This window comes from Acanthopagrus latus, chromosome 1 (genome assembly GCF_904848185.1).
Source record: "Acanthopagrus latus isolate v.2019 chromosome 1, fAcaLat1.1, whole genome shotgun sequence".
NCBI lineage: Eukaryota > Metazoa > Chordata > Actinopteri > Spariformes > Sparidae > Acanthopagrus > Acanthopagrus latus.
Genome location: NC_051039.1, coordinates 18,506,063 through 18,528,642, shown reverse-complemented (window position 1 = coordinate 18,528,642; position 22,580 = coordinate 18,506,063). Strand labels below are relative to the sequence as shown.

General features: G+C 43.5%; 2 protein-coding genes across 4 annotated transcripts in view; both read left to right on the top strand.

The window, feature by feature from the left end:
- The window catches only part of LOC119026695, a 1,024,654-nt gene that overhangs the window by 683,548 nt on the left and 318,526 nt on the right, over positions 1-22,580 (top strand). The gene's annotated exons all lie outside the window — the stretch shown is intronic.
- Positions 1-22,580, top strand: part of ntn1a (netrin 1a) — a 66,783-nt gene that overhangs the window by 12,356 nt on the left and 31,847 nt on the right. The gene's annotated exons all lie outside the window — the stretch shown is intronic.

Below are 22,580 nucleotides of genomic sequence, written 5' to 3'. Positions count from 1 at the left end.
GTTTGGTTTTGTTTGAGTGTGTGTGTGTGTGTGTGTGTGTGTGTGTGTGTGTGTGTGTGTGTGTGTGTGTGGGCCTGTGATTGTCTGTCTCCAACAGACAATCAATAATGAAGGCAGTTGCGAGTCATACATCAGCTTTTTGTCTCTGTTCTTTAAGGACGGCAGCCTGTTGGACCAAAAACAGGCTGGTAGATTATTTTTGCAGGCAGCAGGTTGACATGGTTGCACAAAGAGATCTCAGTCAGCAGAGGTCAGTACAAAGTAGACAGATTTACAATAAACTGGAGGAAGGGATGCTGTGAATGCAGTGCTCTCTCTGGGATTTATGGGCGTGATTTTCTAATTAAAGCGGAGAATCTCATAGCTTGTTCGCGGCCCTCAGACTTCACGCTTTCATTGCAGTCTTGGCTGTAGTAAAACATGAAATCAAGCTTTCAAACAGGCGCTCACATGCAGATCTGAATTTAAAGCATCCACATGTACCATGATGTAATGTTCTTTCTTTCTTTCTTTCTTTCTTTCTTTCTTTCTTTCTTTCTTTCTTTCTTTCTTTCTTTCTTTCTTTCTTTCTTTCTTTCTTTCTTTCTTTCTTCCTTTCAGTATGTTGGTGGTGGCATCTGGCATGCTGTATTGTTTTATTTAAGTTTTCTATATCATAAATCATTGGTTATACTCTTAAATGTGATTGAATTAATACATAGTTCTACAGGATTATTTAAAAAATTAGGGAAACATCAATGAAAGGTGAGGTCAGGGGTGATTGGTTGAACTTTTTAAAGGTTACATGTAGAACAATTTTGTTTGTTAAAAAAGAACCCAAAGGTTTTCTTCAAATGAACCTCTAAAATGATTCTTTATCAACACGTTCTTTCTCACAACTCATGAAATATGCAGCAAGATCAGTGGCCATTGGCTTCAATCCATGACACTCTACTTACCGCTCTACAGTTCGTTCTGTGCATGAAAGGCTCTGCAGAGAAGTTATCGTCATCGAATTGTCATGGTTGGCTGAGGCAAGAGAACATCTTGGTTAGGTTTAGTAAACAAAACAACTTGTTAGGTTTAGGCAACAAAACTACTTGCACCGTCCAGTGAGACTTTCACAATAAAGCTTTCTGCCAAACATTTCACATATAATTACATCTTATGACAGACATTTCTGACGCTGTTGAACGCTCTTGGTTGAGGTTAGGTTTAGGCAACAAAACTACTTGGTTAGGTTCAGGAGCCAGTTCTATTGCGGGAAAGTATTGTACATTACCCATCCTGACCACCCCGACTTTGACTTTTCTTGCTCTTCTTACACTAAAGGGGAGCTTTCAAAAATGAATTTGAAGGGGTACCCACAGCATCAAACATGAACGCAAGGGTTTACACGCATGTGAACCGGCCACATTACACGTTGAGAGTGACGACAGACTGTCATTATGGAACTCCTTATTTTGTGAGTACTTAGAACCTGAGGCCTTTCAGGATCATTTGAGAAACTACACATTTTTATACCTTTTTCTCCAATGATTGACGTCATGGCCTAATCGCTACGGATCCCTGCTTTTAAGGAGGATGAGATTTTCCCGAGAGAAAATAAATCACCAAAAGCCGGGGTGTGTGTATGTGTGTGTAATGTTGTTGTGTGACGTGGAATGCAGACTTCAGGCTGGGTGCCTGGGATAAGTTTGCGGGGTCATCTCAATTTGCCAGGGGTGATCCCAGGTTAATCCATCACTCATTAGCTCTCGCAGATAAGACGCATAGTGGGGTGAGGGGCTGCGAGTCCGCACTTTCTCTCTCGGTCGCCGTGCACGAGAACACACAAAGTTTTCCTTCTCCGTCTTCCGGAAGAAGACTCATAAAGGAGAAATGCAGAGCATCCGATAGAATGAAAGCCGTGCCCTCCGCTAATTTGCCCAACACTTTTTCTCCCTCATTAACCTCTTCCCCTAGCTGGCCCCGCTCCCTGTGGGACAATGCAGCCAATTAATTAGGCTCGGTGTCCAGCGGAGAGCAGAGAGAAGCGGCTGATTTAGCTCCTCTGTGCAAGGCCCATTATGGAGAGAGAGGAAAGAGAAAGAGAGACCACGGGGTGGTTTGACGAGGCAGAGAGAGTGAGGGAGGGTGAGAGAGATAAAGACAGAGGGGCTCTTGACTCAGCGTGCTACCAGTAAGTGCTATTTAAATAGCTTCCACTGCTGCTGCTGGGTCCGGTGTTGCAGTATGAGGGCCGCCTCTGTAGGCATAATGTGGTGAGTGTGTGTGTGTGTGTGTGTGTGTGTGTGTGTGTGTGTGTGTGTGTGTGTGTGTGTGATAGTGTGTTACAGGGGCTACCCAGCAGCTGTGGAGGCAGAATCAGTCATCAGGTTCCTGTGTGAGCCCCCTCTTTGCTTCTAATAACAAAAGGCCCATATCACTGGAGGATGACAAAGCAAACAAATGGGAATAATTACGTTGGGGGGGGGGTTAATGAGGAAATTATAAGGAAATTGAGTCATTCATGGTAATATTTGTGTTATGAGATGATAGTTCATGGTGAAAATTAATTTCCAAACGGGGGCCCCTCTGTGTTTTCTCTGAGGCTAAGACCCGGACCTGTATGTCACGGGGAGAAACACTTGGCCTCTGCCTCGTTCTCTCCGTCTCTCTCCTGCTTTCTAACCTCAAGAGACACTCGCCGATATTGAAATGATTATGCGCCAGGTCTCTGTAGATATCCAGATGTCCATCTGACGATATAAAAAAAAAAAGGAGCCTGGAGAATGCATTTTAACCTTCTTTTATTCTCCCCTTGGAGCTGCCCTCCCTTGTTTTGGTTGCCTCTTTTCCTCTCCTATTTTCTCCTGCGCGGCCAAGACAGGTCGCTGGCTAGAGATGAAAGTTGAGGTGGAGCATGAGGGATAACCGACAGGAGATGATTCTCCTGACTCCAAGGGTCTCGGAGGAAGACAGGAAAAGAGGGGTGAAGAAAGAGGTAGACGAAAATAAAGAGATGGAGCCCAGCCAGAGGTAGCGGTGAGGGGATAGAGTGCTCCCGGCGTTACCTCCTCCTCTGCCTCATCTTTCCCCTGGTCTGTGGGAGTGTCAACAGTAGCTGATGCAGCCCATGTTCCTCTCAGTAATTTGTGGCTTTGTAGCATTTTAATGCTGTCTTTTTTTTTATATAAATATATAAGCACTCATTTATTCTTACAACCCTTTCTCCCAGAAAAATACCCTGACGTTTTTTGTAGAAACACAATTTTTGCCTGAATTATGTTCGCTGACAAGATTTTTTTTTTCTTCCACAGTAGCACTTCACATATGTATGCACTGTGTACAGGTCATTTAGAGGTGGTCAAGGTGGATGTCAAGTCAGATCAGGTCACTTTTATTTATGTAACCCAGAACCGCAAATCACATAGCGTCAGGGGGCTTTACAACCTATACAATATGTGACAGCCTCTGTCCTTAAAGCCTCAAAGAGAACCTCTGGAAGTCGGTTGTGCAGAATATACAGAATATAGAACTTACAATACAAGATGCATGCGTGAAACCTCTCACACATATACAAGCAGTATGCCATTAATAAACTATTATCGTACTAACAGTATGTTCAGTATACTTTAAATTGTTGTAATTTTTATTACAATAATAAAAATCACATTTTTTTTATTACAAGGAAGAACAGTCCACACAAAGAAAATGTGCACAAAAAAACAAACAAAACAAAGGCAGACGGATTTAAATGACAAAAAATAACAGTATCAGATTGTAAATTGAGCTGTGGTGCATAAGATCCAACATCTGCACGAGGTATCGACAGCCAGGAGAGAGAGAGAGAGAGAGAGAGGTTCGCGGGCAGAGGTTTCAGTCCATAAACTGGAATGAAAAATTACTTTGAGTGAAGGATCCCTGTTAATAGAAGAAGAGTTAATAACTGATTTGTCTGACGGATACTTAAAGAACATAATGATTACTTCAATAGTTAGTCTTTAAAGCTCGTCCTGTGTCCTGTGACAGCCACCGTTTCATTGTCCAGCACAGTTTCCTCTTCTAGAGAGAAAGAGAGTATTGGGTTTCTGTGAGCGGTTTCCATAGCAGTGGGCGGGAAATGAAAATTAACTCAGAGCCCCAATAACAAACAAGGTCAGTGAAAAAATAAAGAATGAGGCGATGGCAAACAGAGATAGAGAGAAAAGAGAAACAGAAGAGTGGGATTTAAGGAAAAGAATAACATTGGCTAGTGTTTGGGCTGCGGCCTGGGCCGATGACCTCATCGGAAATGACACCTCGCTTGCCAGCGCCGACGATTTCACATTTTAGACACAACAGTGCAGATTACAGTACAATGGGCATGTTGTGAATGTGTTGATAGGGGGGGGAGGTATTTGCACAGATGGGGAAATAGATATTGAAACAAATGTTTTCAGAAACACAAAAAGTTGATCTATATTGACAGCATGATCACACTGATCCATATCAAATGTCATGGAAATAGCCCTCTGTTGGGATTCATCAGCTGCAAGATATTAAGATAAAAAGAAAAAAAAAAAAATGAAAACCCACATTAAGAGGTCGAACTATTTTCTGAAGTCACTTTCATTAGACTAAGTTTAAGTGGCCTATTTGATAATTATAGTCAATTTTCCAGGCCCACTGAGCAGCGCAATCATCCTGTAGCTGAGAGTCAACCTCCTGCCAGAGCAAATATAAAGGGCATCTACAGAATCAATAACACATTGGGGGTGAGATTATTTTTGACATAGATTACACAACTACTCACAACTCACTGGAAAGCACAGTGTGTACATCAGCCAGTCCGCTCACAGTAGTCCCAAGTTTTGAATGGAAACCTTTTTTCCTCAGTTAGCTGATAATCTGTTAAAGTGATAAAGTGTTTTGTAGTCCTTCAGTCCACGATACCTGCGATTCTGCACCGCACAATTTAGGCAAAATGGCGCACCCTTTATAAAGTGTGACGGACAATTAAGGTGTAGAGGTGAGGGAGGTGGATGCGTGTGCAGTGTGTCCGACTATCACGCGAACATAATCAGTGATATTTCGCAAAACAAACAGTTTCCTTCCATTCGCATGAACAGTGGGGGCAAAATCTTGGAAAATACCTGCAAAAATGTGCCTTTTAATTTTGCTCGTCGGGCAAGATTCATTTCTGTTGGATCTCTCATCTTGAAATGAATCCTTCACAACAGTGAGCTGGACTGAGAGGTGTAACTCTTCTGTCACCCAGGACTTAATTCTGTGGCTCCACAACATGTAGCTGCTGCAGTCGTGTCCAGTAACTATGAACTTTTGGCCTGGCCTTGTCTGCATAAATCCTCATTTGAAATGAGACATATGACAAATAGAGAGGCGTTCCAACTCTTGCCTTTAATCTTCTGCGTGAGAGGGGGACATCAATAAATCTTCAGTCCATTTCCCCGAGCGTTGCAGTCTTTCTGTTCAGAAAATGCTGCTAGCCTCCTATTTGCTTTTTCTTTCCGCGAAGATAAAACTTTCTTGCTCTTTCTTTCTTAGTCTTAACTTGCATTTGCCATATTCCTCTAGAAATAACAACCATCGTCTGTTGTCACATTATTAGCTCAGCAGAAATGTGCTTTCATTACAAAACACAGGGATTGCTCTCAGCGTCTGTCAGCCTTTTGCTTGCTCTGGCAAAGACCAGTACTTCCCTCACTAATTGCCTTCTACCGATGACTAAATTACAATATGAGTTTTGGGTTTCTGGATCACAGGGGTCTATTTTCTTCCTTCTCCACTTCCCCAACTGTATCCTTCCTGCCTGAGTCACAAGTGTCACGTTCGGTTACGGAAGACATGAAGTGCTGCGACTTTTGTTTCCTCCTCGATAGAGGAGAATCAATCTGGAAGGGCTACTGTTCCAACGTTGCAGCAAGAGCAGTGGACGTATGTAAATGTGTGTGTGTAGAAATATCCGCCAGTGATTTCTCATGTGCACGAGGACCAAATTCGCACCAAGCAGTAGGCACTGTGCCAAAGCAGACGAGTGGAGTAAATGTGTTTCTGGAGCCAGTACAGTAAAAACATCTCGGCTCCATCAGTGTCAGAAACAATCTGCATGGACCAAACCAGCTGCCACACCGCCGTAACACACAGAAACCCTTCCCAGGTGCCAGCGCGCTCCTGTTTTTACACTCATAATGAACCCAGCCGAAACTTTACAGAGTTAAAGGCAGATTCTTGTTCTGAAAGGGAGCTGCTTACTTCTTAATAAATGAAATGTGCACTGATTGAAAAATCAAGTCAATAATGAAAACTAACCAAACTGAAATTAAAAAGAATGTGGATTCATTAAAAAAAGTCACTAAAAATATCAAAATTTGACCAACTCATTATTATTATATTATTACAAATTATTAAATACAGACTTTATGTATGTGTTGCATGCAATATAGTACTGCTACTTTGGATTTTTTTCAATTGTCATTATTTTTACAAATCAATTTGATTTTCTTTTTTTCCTCACAGTCAGATTAGTTAATACAATCTGGGAAATAGTTATTTGATACATTTCCATATAAACAAGCTGTTATGAGAGGAATGAGGTCCCCAAACAAATTGTTTTAAAGCTGGAGAGGTAGCTCATAGAAGGGTCCAGCCAATATAAACACAGTAAAACAGTGTTTCCCTGTTATCATTCAGTTTATTCAGTCATGCAAATGAATCAGTGAGATTTTTTTCTTCACTTGAATTTCTTTCCCGAAAATTCATAATGCACCTTTAATTCTGGTATCACCTTCCTGCAGCTTAGTTCAACAAAACAATGACAACAAACATGACAGATCACACTATATTCTGTCTGACTGTGTTTGTTTTTTTTTGTTTGTTTGTTTGTTTGTTTGTTTTTTCTGTGAAACGTGATTTCCAGCTGTAACTAAAAGCGGCTCCTCTTCCTGGATCTTAAACATCATCTCACTGAGTAGTAATCTACTATGAGATGCTCTGACAAACAACACCAAATGTGTTTGAATTACATTTGTAGCATCAAACTCCTGATGGCCTTAGATGTTGAACCATGAAAGCGGAGTCTGAAAGACTTCTATTTAGACCCCAAAGACAACATGTGGCGTAAAAGTGATGCATATGCATGCGCACACTCTCGCCACATTCTGATCCTTTTGATCCTCTTTGAGATGTGCTGCGCTGTTGTGCCTCTTTGCACTTACTTTCACTGAGCCTGTGCTCACTTTCCACATGGTTTCACGGGACAAACATATTTACATCAAGAGTGATTGAAGTTGTATGTTGTAGTGAGTCTTGTTTCCACAAAAAAACAAAAAAACAAACATGTTGTACAGGACCCTGTGAATCCATATGTATTATTTCAAGGTTTAAGCAGTTGCACCTGATCAAAGCTATGTACCTCAACAGCAGAGTCCATAGATTCACACCAAGCTGCAGGCTGTTACATAGCCGTGCCATCACCATTCACAGTTCATCTCGTTCATTATGTCATTATGAGCCCAACTGCCCCGGCCTGGCAAAATCATCTCTCTGCTCTCTGCTGCTGCTTCTTCTAAGAAATATGCCTAAACTGTGACAGATGCAACGCCTGCTACTGGCTTTCAAAACCTCTAAAATACAAGCTGCAGCAACGACAAATTGTTCCCGCCCGCCCACACACATACTCTCAGGTAGACAACCTGAAGGGTTATAAATAATAACAAAAAAAAAAAAGTGTGCAGGACGTTGAGGAATTTGTGTTAAAGTTGAAAAGTGCGCCGTTTATATAAAAGTGGCCGAGGACAATATGAGGGGAAGGAGAAAATGAAAAGAGGACAATAAACGTGTCACCGAAGTGAAAGAGCGGTGCTGTGGGCTTTTCTGATTTATGACTTTCAGCAGCTTCCTGCTCACTCCCTCGTCTGGATAGGAGACCCGGTGGCAAGAAGTCAAAAATGTACAGTGCACACACACACACACACACACACACACACACACACACACACACACACACACACACACACACACACACACACACACACACACAAACACACACACACACAACACACACAGAGATCTCTTCAACTGCACTTCCCTCATCACGCTGCCTTCTACATGAAGCCTGCCTTTGAGGCCAGATGCATTAAAGAAGCGCGATAAGTACCAAGATGACTAGTGACCTCAGTTTGAGACTCATCTCGGCTGGGACCGTTCACATGTCTCCCTGATTGCACACTTTCACATCTCAGCCTTGCTGAATGTTTAGATTGATGCATTGCTCCTATAGAACACAACGCTGTGTTTTTGTTTATTTTTTATTTATTTATTTATCCGGGAAAGTTTGTTGTTCTTTCCGTTCCTCTTTGGATTTCTTTTTTTGAGGGAGTAGGTCAGTTAATGATTTCAGGCATCTTGGCCTTTTGCGCCGCGAGTGAAATGCTGACATTCAACCCACAGTTTGGAGAAATCCCACAAAGTGATGCGCAAGCGAGCACGTGTACTGTCAAGACGCCACTAAATCGTCCATTTCCGCGATGAACTCCCGTACTCCCAGTGATCAGGGAGGGCTGGTGAGATGAGCCTCACTGCAGCCTGCCCCTCCTGACAAGTGTTAATAGTAATTGTCAGCTTGTAAAAGAGCCACAAAAGGTCAGGCAGCTAAGTAGTGGAACTTCAATTCATTGTGAGTTTCAGCAGGAGGGAGGAGCACAGAGGGAGGAAGAGCAGAGGGACGAGCACTGCCTTTTTTTTTTTCTTTTTTTTTTCTCAAGAAAGAGTTGAGATTTATTTCTTTTCCACTCCTCCGTTCCCCCTTTGTCAGTGGATGAACTTGTGATTCAGATAATTCAGCTCCTCTCCGCTCTGTTTGACTGCCCAACTGAAGCCGTTTTCATGGCCTATAAATTTTATGGAGAAATTTGTCTCACAGTCAGAAGGAGCCACACTCACTAATGACATCTGCAGCAGGGAAGGCCTGGCGGTTTCCCCCAGAGGAAAAAGGAGAGCAGGAGGAAGAGGAGGAGGAGGAGGAGGAGGAGGAGGAGGAGGTGGAGGGTCACGGCCCATTTCGGAGGAGTGGTAACGCAGTGATGGGGACTTGACAAAGGAATGTGGGGGGTGCGTGAAGGTCAGAGGTTTCCCACCTGCTTAGCGTGGCCACGGTGCTGTGGTTGCTAATGAGCCTCCAATAAAATGGTGTTGAGCTTAAATTAAGCGTTTACTGCCCTGCGAGGTTGAGGGCACAGGGTTTCTGTGGATGCAGGTTATTTTCATGATCAGGAGCATCCAGAAGTACTATTTACTATTTCTGTCTGTATATCAAAACAGGTGCGTCAGAAGGGATTATATCAGAAGCGGCAAGAAAATAAATAAAATGAATTTTTAAAAAAAGATAATATAAATAGGTTCATGTCGTGAGATACAAATGATTTAAAATATGTAGGACCCCTTGTTATTAACACCATTTTATAATCACAGCTGCCCAAAAGGAAAAAAAAAAAAGTTTGTGTGTCCCTACATTATATCAAACATCACAAATCACTGTAGAAGTGACTTATGATGAATTTTAAATACAGATGTGTTATGGATGCCCTTAAATAGATACAAATTAGAGATTGCTGGTATAATATTAGTTACTTCTGTAATGTTTTTTGACAGTGACTGTTGATAGTGTCACAAGCACTGTGTGGCAGTCTGGTCATGAAGGATTATGAATGGATTAAAATAGACCACACTGCAGCAACTCGAAAAATATTTCTCTGAGCAAAATATCTCTTTACACTTAATATAAGACACAGTCACCAGGATTTTTTTTTTTTTTCCAGTTCCTATTGTGTGCTGTAGATGTTGTCCTCAGAGAGGGTATAACCAGCATGTTTTTCACTGAGAATTACATTTCCAGTGTCGGTTTGAATGAATAGAGTCCTAAAATTGCTCAGATGAAATGGAAATTCTTCAGAGAAAGATCATGTGATTTGATCAAATTGTCCACAACATATGCAAGAGTTTGCTTTTATTTTCTTAACTGTGGTTTTTCTAAGGTCAAGAATGAACTTCTAGCCTAAATGATGGAACTACCTGCATCAATACATTTTGTCATATTTCAGACACTTCCTAGAAGAATGCATCCAGGTTTTTGGCATATGTAAAGTGTATTTTACTAAGTTGAAGCCGTAAACATTTACCCCGCGGAATGAAATCCAAGAGAGGATTTCTGTAACGTCCTTGATCCAAGACTCATCTGCTTATCCTTAATGCTGAGCCTGCTCGTGATGGGAAAACTTTCCAGAGCAAGGTAGGGAGCGCCTTCTCCCACAGGCCTCTCTGTAGGTATGAAAAAAAAAAATGAAAATAAAACCAAGCGACAGAGACAGAAAAACATGAACAATTATGATAGTTGATGAATATTTCCAGTGTCTCTCTCAGAATCAGAGAGGAGGAAACGCCCCGTCTTTTCCTGCCCGAAGGGCCAAATTAACTCATCTAATCCTCTAATCATCTAAGCTTCAAACACTGTTTATTTTCTCAGCTCTCAGCCGCCAATCAGTGTTGGCCGACTGCTTTTCTGTTCTAATGCATCGGATTTAAAATCTTTAGTTAACGTTGTCGGAGCCGAGTGATTGCCTTAATTGCGGAGGCTGTGGGATTAGTATGAATCACGGTTATGGAGTAGCGAGAGTGAGCCCAGTGTAAGCTCCGTCTCATTGTCTCGCACTGACAGCACCGGCCCATCCCTGTCAGCCTCCGGGCCAGCAACGCACAGGACGACCTGCCAGGAGTTATGTGAACCCTAAACACTGCAGATCTGCTAGTCCCATAGAAACCAAACTCTCGGAGTAAATAGACTGGAGGTGATGTTTGACATGAGCAGGGAGAGCTCTTGTTTAGGGAAGATTTGGTGATCAGTCTCGCGTGTTTCCGATGCGCGTCCTCTCCGTGAAAGCCTGAGCGTCGTCCTGCGGATGTGTGAGGGTCTAGGCGGAGGAGACAGGGTTAGGTAATGGCTGGATGTAAAACAATAGAGAGGCCAAGGCTGTGGAGAAGCCTTATTATGCTTGGCTTTGATAGCCAGATTGATGGCAAGGAGCTGCGCAATTGATTTACAGCAAATACTCGAGGAGGAGGAGTCCGAAATAGTTCACACTGTGATTATCAGATCAGACGCTGATGGCAGAAAGGAACGTCAGCCACTTGTTCCAGTAATCCGCCTTCACTTTGAAAAGGAAACATTGCTCCATCAGTCAAACACAATACATTTACACACTGTTCCCACTCATAGCCCTTCTAATAAAAACAGTACCACTCTATAAGTGAAAGCAGAGGTTTTCCCTGCTGGGGAAAAACTGCAAATCCACTTAGTTCCAATCGTCATCACGCTCGCGAAGGTTCTTTTGCTGTCGTGCCACCGCATCCGCTCGAGATGATAACGTCTCTGCCAGGCGCTGTCAGCTCAGGTTCATTAAGGACTTAACGTGTGATAGAAACGTACAGGACGCGTCCAAACTCTCTGGCAAACAGTGCAGGATCCTGTTAGACTGTATTATGTTGTCACACAGCAGAGCGTTGTTTGGACCAGCGTTTGCACGGATGCTGCTCTGATCAACGCATCGCTCCTAAAGCTGTCACTCCCTCACGCTATTAAGACAGCTGCTCTTAGTGGGTTATTGTTCAGCGCCGAGCTGTGGGGACCTGACAGGCCTAAGGAATCTTTCTTTCTTTTTCTTTTTTTTTCCACCCTTAAGGGCCTTTCACTGCTACAACCCTGAATAGGACCTGCCAGTGTCATCCTCCACCCATGGCATTTTTATGGCATAGCTGACATACACACAACGCACTCTCGTCAGGGCTCCATTTACCCCCGCACTGTATGTCAGCTGGTGTTTTCCCATAGACATGAATCGGAGGAGATCTTTTCCAGGCAGCGACACTTTATCTTGGAATTACTCGCGCAAACACTCAACGCACGCACGCACACACACACACACAGAAACACACTCTTAAGAACGATGGATGCACAAATACAGACAGATGGGCAGAGAGAGTCTCTGTCTCAGGCGTGTGCACACACACCTTCTCACTCTCACACACACACATGCACACACACACACACACTCACACCACTCAGACAAAAGAGCCTTGATTACTCAGCAAATGGATGCACCACTGATCACAGGCCAGCCCTTTTACAAACTGGCCTATTATGCGGTCTCAGCGTGGGGTGGAAGTGTTGCAGGGGCCTGAGGCCGTGTGGCTGTGGAGGGCTAAAGGACTGGTTTGGTGTGTGTGTGTGCGTGTGTGTGTGTGTGTGTGTGTGTGTGTGTGTGTGTGTGCACTTGCACTGAGGCTGAGAAGTGCTCCCATGCTGCGCTGCCTAACGAGAGGGCAGGTCAGCCATTAAATGGGCACTAATGCGGGAAATTGGAGGCCATTAGGCCTTTCTTTGTTGTTGTGCCTCTGTGTGGCTAGTTAGACTCTTGAAAAAGGAAAGGCCTTATTAGCCCCCACATGAAGACAGGGAGTGAATATATGGGCCACTTTGCTCGGCGCAGAGCAGGCCGGCCTGCTGCTGGAGGCTGCTGCAGACAGCGAGGCCCTCTCTGCACAAAAGTAACGCACAGCGTGTTGAAATGGTGTTAACGTGTCAAAGGTTTTTCCGGTGGCGTTTGTGTTTTTCATGTTGTTTCTGAGAGTTTGCAGGTTGGTTGGAGAGTAGAAAAATGCACTTAAACTTGAGCTTTATGCTGGTTTCTTTCAACAAATGATCCTATGACAAAAGGAACACATTATATTCCCCATGCAAGTTTTTTCTCCAGAAGAGCTTGTACATTCACTCCAAAGTAAGACCGGCATGTTCGTGGCTATTCATTTTGTGGAGTAGTAATTCCAGCTTTATGTGCCTAAAATGCATTTGCTTCAGTGTGAACATACATAGCCTGGGTGTCCTTCAACAGGCCTGTAGAATTCCCTAAATATACTGTACGTCCATGCAGAAAATAGGCAACAGTGCAATGACATCATATGTGAAAAGAATGATTTCTGTAAAGACTGCTGCTATCATAAGTGACTTTTTATAAAGACTGCTGCTATCATAAGTGACTTTTTATAAAGACTGCTGGTATTGTAAGTGACTTTTTAAAGTGGAAAGTTGCGTCACTGCCTGCCGCACACACAGGAAAGTGAAAGCAGAGATCGAGGAAATGACACTGATGCGTGAAGGACAAGAAAAGGAGCATTAAAGTGTACAGATCGACAAAGAGGAATAAAAGAGAGAAAATTATGAAAGGACATGATGATAGCATCGAATAATAAAGCGGGTTTAAATTGTGTGCGATTGTGTTGGTTTAGTAGTTTATTCCGTCTGAATAACAGCAAAGATTTGTTTTCCCGTACTTAATGATAATGATTTTTGTAATACTTCAAATGCAATATTATTTTTTAGTATATTTTGACAGCGTTCAGAGTGGAGAGTGCAGAGGAAGAATTGCATTGTACGGGCAAACTTTCCTTCAGCTGTGCATGTGACAATAAATGCTTTGAGTCTTGAGTACTTGTGCTGAGCGGTGACTTGTAGAAGGAGCTGTGTGGATATTCGGTTGTGCATTTATTTTTCAGTCTAGTGTAAATCCGTTGCTTAACTCTAACCTTCGCTCCGCTGCTAATAGCTTCATGAGGGATCCCTGCTCTCTCGGAAGCAAGGCGGTTCTCATAGCTCTTTAATTGCGTCAGTCTGATAATCAGACTGTTTTATCACCCGCTGACAGAACGTGCATCGTCGACTCTGTCTGCGCTGCTGGGAATCGCATAATTTCACCAAATATGTGAAAACATCTGAGTGTTAAATAATGAAACGGGGAAAAAGGAGAAATAAATAAACAGTCAGACCAGCGGGTGAAGGCGGCCTGACGGCAAATGGAATCTGTCCACTGGAAATCAGTCCTCACCGCATATTTTATCTGCCTTTGATAACCCTGCAGGACTGATGAATATTCTGTGTGACTTGATCTCAATTAGCCAAGTCTCCTCGAGTCAGGTCTGGGATTTAACAAGTAGCGGGCTGATCTCCTTCCCTTCCTCTGTCCACCTCATCTGTTCTATTCCCCCCTCTCCTTATCTCCCTCTGCATTTCTCTCATCCTTAGCGCAGTGTCTGTGAGGGTTATTAAAAAATACAGCTGCGGCGGTGAAACATGGCCTTCTTTGGGAGCAGCTGAGCTCCAGAGTTTAGTTGGGGTCATTAGAGACCGAGCGAAGAGGGCTGGAGGGCTCGCAGGGGGCTAAAGTGCTGCAGCTAATTGGCTGCAATAAAGGAATTAAATTAGCCTGATATAATCTCTGCAGTGGGCGCCTCATCTCATCCTCCTCACTCTTTCCCTCTTCCCACTCACCCGTACCCCTCGCTCCATCACACCGCAGTTTTGCGGCATTTCCAGCGCACACGGACCCGATCCCCTGCGCTCAGACATGTTGATCTTAAACTCTGCTCACAAAGCGCTCTTTTCTTTGTCTGCACTCTGGATGTCTCTCTCAAAACCCTGCAGCACTGTGGACCAGCACAAATGAGGCGGGTGAAAATGTAATTGTTGGCTAGTTTGTTTGTTTTTGTGTATTTGTCGGTTCATGAGTAGGATTACAATCTGAAAGGGTTACTTTTCTTTTTAACCCCCCTGAGGACGGTAACTGAATACCAGTTAATCAAGAAAATAATCACCAGATTGATTGACAGTGATTAAACACCTTTTGTCTGTTCCTTACTGTTCAGTTAACTGAGTAAAAAAAGGCATCATTTTCACATTTTAGGAGCTGGAATCAGAGAATTCTGCCTTTTTTTTTTTTCCTTGAAAATGTACTCAAAGAAATTAATCCATTGCAAAAATAGTTGGCAATTGTGGAAAAGTGTTTTGAACAGAAACCTTTGAAAATATGTGTCATAAGCCCATGTTGCACTGCGTTTTGTTTCCTGTTTTTCTGTGTGTGGATTTTTTTTTTTTTTTTTTCACAGAGACTTAAAAGAAAAAAAATGTGTGGTGACGCGTAGCAGCATTTTAGAAAAGGGAGCTGATGCATATCGGAGGAAAAACAAGCACAGACTTCCTGTGTCTCTATGAAGACAAATAACATTTTAATTTATAATGCGTGAAGCCATTTGTAGATCCTTTCTGCAGCAATTGAACACAGAATAAACACAGAATTAAACTGGCAATTATAAATTATATTTATATAAAGGCCATAATTGTATCCAAAGAGAACATCGAACACAAAACACAGAGTCTGTCTATCATCATCATCCGAAAGCCCTCAATTAGCTCTCATTTGATGTGGAATTTCCCGCCTTTATCATGCCAGTAACTGGATCAACAAACACAAGATATAAAGCAGCATTGTTCTAATTTATAAGAGGCTAAATAAACAGCGGCCGTGATTTATAAGTTGATACATAACAGGGAGAAAAAACATACAGAACATCCTGGTTACTGAGTGTGTATAAACATTTCTGTAATGGCTCGGTGTTTTGGCTCAACAGTTCTAATGGAGGCTGTAAAGGGAATTAATTCTTCGGTTGTTTTGGGAGAAACAGTCATTATCAGCCATTATTTCTTCTTGGTGGCGTTCCATCATCGCTGAATCACATTTTCTTCATTCGTGTGGTCCGACGTCAGCCTAACGAGAGGCACCGGGGTTACTTGTCACCAAGGTAGTGTTTTTAAATCGCTCCTGCCTGCCCGAGAGAATATCAACACTGAGTTAAGCTGGCCGCAAAATGATTGTTTGTGATGTCTGCGTTTGAGAAGACGACCCAGACATTAAAGGATAATTAATGGCGCTGTTGTTTCTTTGCCGCTTTGTGCCAATCGTTGAAATGTTGCCCCGCTATCTGTAACTCAGAGAAACATTTTTTCTCCCGCCTGTCTACAGTCGGAATAGTTACGCAAGTATGAGAAAACATTATTTTATTACAGCAAACATTAGACCAGGAGTGGCTTCTCCAGATCTGCTTTTTCATGTTTTGTGTCGGCGCTTTTCATAATAATGCTGTGCTCTGTTTGCTTCTGTGGAAAGAGGCGGAGGACTGTTCAGTAAGTATGGATCAGATGTACCGTCGGCTTATATTTGTTCTCCATGCCGCAATTTCTCAGGTTAACACACTTTTCACTCAACCATTTTTTGATTGTTCATTGTATGAACTTAAAAATATGTTTCACCGTTACAGTGGTTCAACAGGAGACTTGTCTCAACAGTAAAATGTGGTGAGGTGACCGTGACTGCAGGACAGAACGGGAGCTGGGCCACACTGGATGCTTGTGTAGTGCCTGGCAGCCGTGTCGCTGAGCTGCTCACTGCAGCGCGGCTCCTGCCTTCCCAATCTGTTTACACAGAGTTTGCCTTAATATGACGATAGTTATCAACTGATAAGATGGCGTGATTTTCCCTTACCCCTGTTGAAAGAGCGTGATAGCCGAATGGGGGGGTAAGAGAGGGAGGGAGGCAGAGAGGGGAAAAGAGAGGGACTACACAGAAAGAACAGTGCCCTTCACCTGTCGTGTGTTCTCATCATGTCTGTGACATATTCCACAGATACAGACATTAAAACTGCAGTACAGTGCTGCCATGAGGTGGATACGACTGCACACAGGTTGTTTTCAGGTATTTCTTTGCTTGAAAAAAAACACAGTTCAAAACAGGCGAGACTGCTGCAGCCTCGCTTGGTTCGACTCACGCGGCCTGTAAGTCAGACTGAAGAATCCTCTTTGATTGAATGCCTGAGGCTGATGATGCATTAAACATAAACATTAGTGGCAACTGAGTAATATTTCAGTCATGTCGCTGTACTTGTACTTGAGTACAGATGTTTTTTAGTGCTCATTCCCACCACTGATTTTGAGTGCATTTGCTCATGATGCTCACGCTCTTTTTACTTGTTTTCTGTGTGTACTGTTGCTAGTCTTACTTAAAGGATCATCTTCCACCAGCGCTATTCAGTGACTTGACACCTACAGGGAGAAATGAGAGTCCCTGCCAAGGAATAATCCTTCACACGTATAATGCTTTTACAAACCTTTCAGCTGGATTTATGTCTTTTTTTCGTATGAGGTTTTCATTTTGTATGACTGCCGACTGACAGAGTATCTTAAATGCCTTTCTGTGTCTTTGAATTGTCTTGTTGTTGAAAGGTGTAATGCAAATAAATCAGCTTTGATTTAAGAAAACAGGGAAATGTCAAAAAAAGAAGGGAATAGGCAGTTTCATGCCCTGTGTCTGTGTGTGTGTGTGTGTGTGTGTGCGTGTGACACACGACCACACACTTACGCACTAGTTGCTCACACACGGATTGGATCTCCGAAATGGATCGAAATGTGGTGTTTGGTGCGGCACACATCTGATCCTGTGTTTTGCTGCAACTGGCAGCAAACCTCCCAAACTTTCCCGGCATGTGTGTTATGTTTCCCCACCGTCCCCCAGAGAGAGAGAGAGAGAGAGAGAGAGCGTGTGTGTGTGTGTGTGTGTGTGTGTGTGTGTGTGTGTGTGTGTGTGTGTGTGTGTGTGTGATGGAAAGATGGATGCCTTACAGACTGCCATGATTTAATTTAATGCACCATACTGTACAGGGAGGTATCAAGTTGTTCTAGATATTTCGGGGGCACAGTTTATAAAAACATTTGCAAAAATAAGTCATATTGAATATATAAGTATTTAAACTCTCTGTTAAACCTCCCCCGACCCTGAACATGGCAACAAATATACATATAGATATTGGGATCAGGACAGCAAATCTTTTTTTGAAGGAGGGGGTTTAGAAGTTAATCTGGTTACTGTTGGGAGCGCCCGTTGGATTAAAAGTAAACTGTTCATGTGTAGACTCCCCTCGGCGTTTGTTTAAAAGTGGGGGACAGAATAGCAGAGCTCCTGCTGCTCCCCGGCTCACAGGCCCGTGGTGTTGGGTTCTGGTTTTCTGCCCTGTTTTGAAAGGAGCGGTGGCAGCAGGGAGGCTGACATCTCCTGAGAGACTGTGACCTCCTTAGACCTCACAAAAAGACCGAAAATGTCTATTTGATTGACAGGAAAGACAGGAGAGTATTGGTGTGCACATACAGCTTTCTGGGTTTATGCAGCTCTTGTTCCTTCATGTGTCCCCTTAAATTCGGCGGGGGGAGTGAGCAGCCACAAGTGCAATCCAGTAAGTGGAATTAGCGTGAAAGTGGCAGAGATCAGTTGTTTGAGTTTCTCTTCAGACCAAATCAAGGCTGTGACCGACATTGCTCAATTACCAGGCTTATCGTTTAAGTACGACGAGCTTAACCTCAACCTCCAGCTCTGCTGCTTGAATTTTCCCTCTAATTAGCGTCGGGGAGACGGCCTCCGCGCTGCCTTACGAGGCTGAGGTCAGTTGATAGAGGCTGGGAACCACTCAAAGAAACTAATTAGCCAACTTTCCAAAACACACTCAGACACGGCGCTCAGGCCCACGTGTTTCCTAGGATAGGATGAGCGGGAAACGTCAGCGGCGGATAAACAAATCAGTTTCCTGTTAATTCTGCACTTGGATGATGAAACAGCCACATAGCAGGATTTTTTATTTTTTTTGGGTCATTTCTGATACGCTGGTGTCGAAAAGCTTTGGGTAAGCTTAGCTTTAACCAGATAACTCAATTACTCTTGTTTTAAAGGTATCAGTTCACACTTGTTTTTACTGCTCACCTGGGGGCGGTTACAGCCGCACGCTCTGATCCAGCCTGAAGCAGTTAACTTGATTGAAAACAGGCCAAACATTTTAGGGTGTCCCATAAAGGAAATGTAGTCTTTGTTAACATGAATTATGAAAATGAAATCTCAGCACTTCATAGACTAACAGACTTACAGAACAATTCTGGAGCCGTTCTCATGTGATCTGATGTAGTCATATTAACAACTAAGGGAAATGTTGACTCACAGGAAGCTTGGAGCAAAACTCTTTAAAGTGCACCTGGTGTGCTCGGCATGTGCGAGTGTGTTTCGGCGTGAATGGCGGCAGTAGCTTTTGTTTGCTGTGAAGATGTGTGAACTGATTGCCTGGCTGAAATAAACTTCAGCTGAGCTTTTGTGTCTCACTGAAGGGCAGGAACCCTGAATCCTGCTGCTTGTGAAGTGCAGCCACGAGGAATGTTGTGTGCTCCTACGTGTGTGTGTGTGTGTTTATGTGCTTTTATTTTGCGGTCTTCCTGAAAAAAGATGGCAGGTATTTGAGCATTGTGTCCTGACTCTGGTTGCGACACAGAGGATACCTCCCCTTCAGTATTGTGCTGCATTTTTCAAAGCGATGGATAAGATTTAACTCATTTTTTAGCCTTTCGAGAGCAGCAGGAACAATCTCACGGGTAGCTTGTGGCAGGCGTGTTTTTTTTACACTCAAGGATCAAGGCCATTTTTTGGACACTGGGTTGCACAGCAAGATTTTAAGATCGCGGTCCCCTTCATGCGACACACAGGGAACACAGGTAATGAATATAGTATCGAAAAATAGCAACATAAACATCAACTTATATACATATATTAGAGCTTGACCAATAATCAACACTTGCAGCTAGTGCCAATTTTAGGAAGTAAAAGAATTTCCACCATCAATCCAAATATTCTAGTTTATCGAACAATACCCACACAGTTTTTGCTATGATCCAAATGTGGTTATTGAATACTCATTATGTAATGAGGGCAAAGTGTCTGATCATGATTATTTCCTTGATAGGTGAAAGAAAACCCCACATGAGCAGATAACACTGAGACATCTGACTGACAAGTGGTTATTTTTATAACGCTGCAAGAAACCTTCGAAGCTCCCACTTGACAAATTCACAATTGTTTTTAATCAGATGTGCCTTCATTTGGACGAGGTTGTGACGGTATGAAGCTCGTGAGACACTTGGAATTGCGCCAGCGAAAACACCGCTTCCTACTTTGTTATGTTCAGCAAAGACGGTGTAAGAGATATTGTGTGAACAAGCTCCCATCATGCTCAGTGTCAGCGAGTTTAGGTAAAGTGCCTCTCACTCGTCCCCATTATCTGACATAATACCCTCTGAAGCTTGATACCGTCGAACACAATGCGGCCTCCTGCCCCACACCTTCACATCCAGCCTGTCACCTCTTCAGTGTCCAACATGCCTCCCAGGACAGCAGCGTTATTCTCACCGGGGCGGTGTTTGTCCGGTCAGAATTCCCCCGTCTTCATTTAGCAGGGGTGTGAAACAATCTTTGTAGTGTAACAGAGACGTGTCTGTGGGTCTGAGGTCTGCTGTCTCTACAGTGATCCCTGTTACCTCCAGGCAGGCTCACAGATACAGTAGCTTTCACCTACTGTGGCCCAGAGAGACTGAACCTGCCCTCTGTCATTTGCAGGCCGGATTGACAGCCGGCTCAGGTGTTTCCTCACAGTGACACAAATCATTACAGATCATTTCACTTTGTTATTGATTGATCTCTGTGGATGAAAAAAGGCCAGTGTAGTCACAAAATAACTATGAGCGAAGGGAATATTGATCCCTCAATTCAAAACAGTTTTTTCGCAAAGACACACACATACACACACACATACACACACAGATGGCTCTGAGGGGGCTTTAGGGGTTTTCCAGTGAGGCCAGGAAGCAAAGAATCTGCCTCGCTGTATGAAAGGTGGACAACATGAGTCATGCTCAGATGTAAATCTAGCTTAAGACAACAATGACAGCGTCAGATCTGTGTCACTTGAAGGTACGGACGAGCCCAGAGCCAGTCAGGTGAGCTGACAGGAGTAAAGATGATCGTTTTGGAGCTGATTTTCCCAGAAAATGTACCGAAAACATCATCAACTTGTGCTCTCATTGCATTAAAAGTCTTCACACTGATGCTTAAGACCAACAGTGTGAAGCAGAGGGAGAGCAAGTGGAGACACATCACTAATTAAACCCCATGCTGTCCTGCAGGAAAGACAGAAAGTCACTACTGATAAGGCACAGAGCTGCTCATGTGCAAGTGTGTGTGTGTGTGTGTGTGTGTGTGTACTGTATGTGTGTTTTAGAAAAGATATTGTAATTAGGTCCTTGGAGTGGAGAGAAGGAGTCTCTGGGGTCCCAAACAGGCACACATCCAGAAAAAAACACCGCCAGAAACTCACACACTACACACACACTCTCTCTCTCGCACACACACACACACACCAGTTAGAAGCCAGGTTTGAGGGATGGTGAGGGATGTGAGCGCTGTCCCCCCGTCGTCATCCATTATGACGGGCGAGTGATGAGAGGGGCCGTGTGAAGAGGTGGTGCAGAAAAACATGCACGGATGAACCAACCAGGGAACTCCAGCTGAACCAAAATTGTTCACACACACGCACACACACACACACCAACATGGTACAGTATGTACCCCCACACAGCCGAGCCACAAACTGTATCAGAAGTGTTGCAGTTAATAATGCATGAAAGTGTCTGCGGTGCTGGTGGAGGACCAGTGTCTCGGACGGCCGGCCCTAATGAAGTTGGGCACGTCTGCCTCACTCCACTGCCAGGGAGTCATGAATAAACATCAGCCGGCTAATTAAACTCAGCGCGGGCAACTGTACTCATCAGTAAACAAGCGGCAGCGAGGGGTCTCGCACGCGCTCGCGGGGACTCGCAGGGAGCAGAGGAGAGGATGGTAATGCCGGGCCTTCACTTTCTGTTTAGTACAGTTTGGACTCCGGAGAGACCGACGGGACCTTGAGGAAAAAAAGAGTGAGAAAAAGGGAGTGCGGAGTGGAGAAGTAGCTGAGTTACGGATGGAAAAAAGGCAGCTGGAGAGGAAACAGATAGTAGTTTTTGACCTCATTCTGAGAGGAATTTAAAATCTCCCACCGTCGAATGGCCGTGTTACCGTCCTTTAAATACCTGTAGGCCACTCAGTCTGCAGCGTAGCTCGTTTTGTGTTCCACTGACTTAAATTCAGTCTTTTTGTGAAAAACCCAATGTACTCATTAAAACTCAAACGTGATTTGAGCGTCCAGTTTCAGATCTCAGCCCAGTCTCTGTTCATACTGTACATGTAAACAAACTTACTGTTATATCTGTTACACACTATAAACCATCAAAAACTTGCAGCGCTCCAAACCTCCGCTGACTTCTCAGCATCTTACCAGCACCGTGCTGCCCAGATCTCTCTGATCGTGTGCATTGAGTGAAATCGACCCCATTATAACCTAAAGATATAATAGTTAACATTTGAGCATTAAAATGTCTTAAGAATGACCACACACTTGTTATAGATTTGTTGAGTTGTGCACTTACATCTGCAGCGTCTGCAACAATGTTCAAACCCTGAGAAATCGCAGTTTTACTCGAGGTAACATTGTGTTTGATTTTGTCGCTACGTCCTCTGTGTTGCTGTGGGAAAGACCAGCAGAGAGTGAGGGGAAGGAAGTCAGCCAAAGTGACTGAAAAGTAACATGAATAAAACTATAATGCATCGCGTCATCCGTGAAATTCTCTGCCCGAGTCACATGATTCCACGCTACTTCACGATGTCATCAGACTCATCAAATCAAGCCTTTTGTTTCCGTTGTTTTGATTTAGCAGGCACTGAAATCATATGCTGTGCATTTAAACCAACTATAAATCATCTTGAAAGAGGTGTAGGGATGAT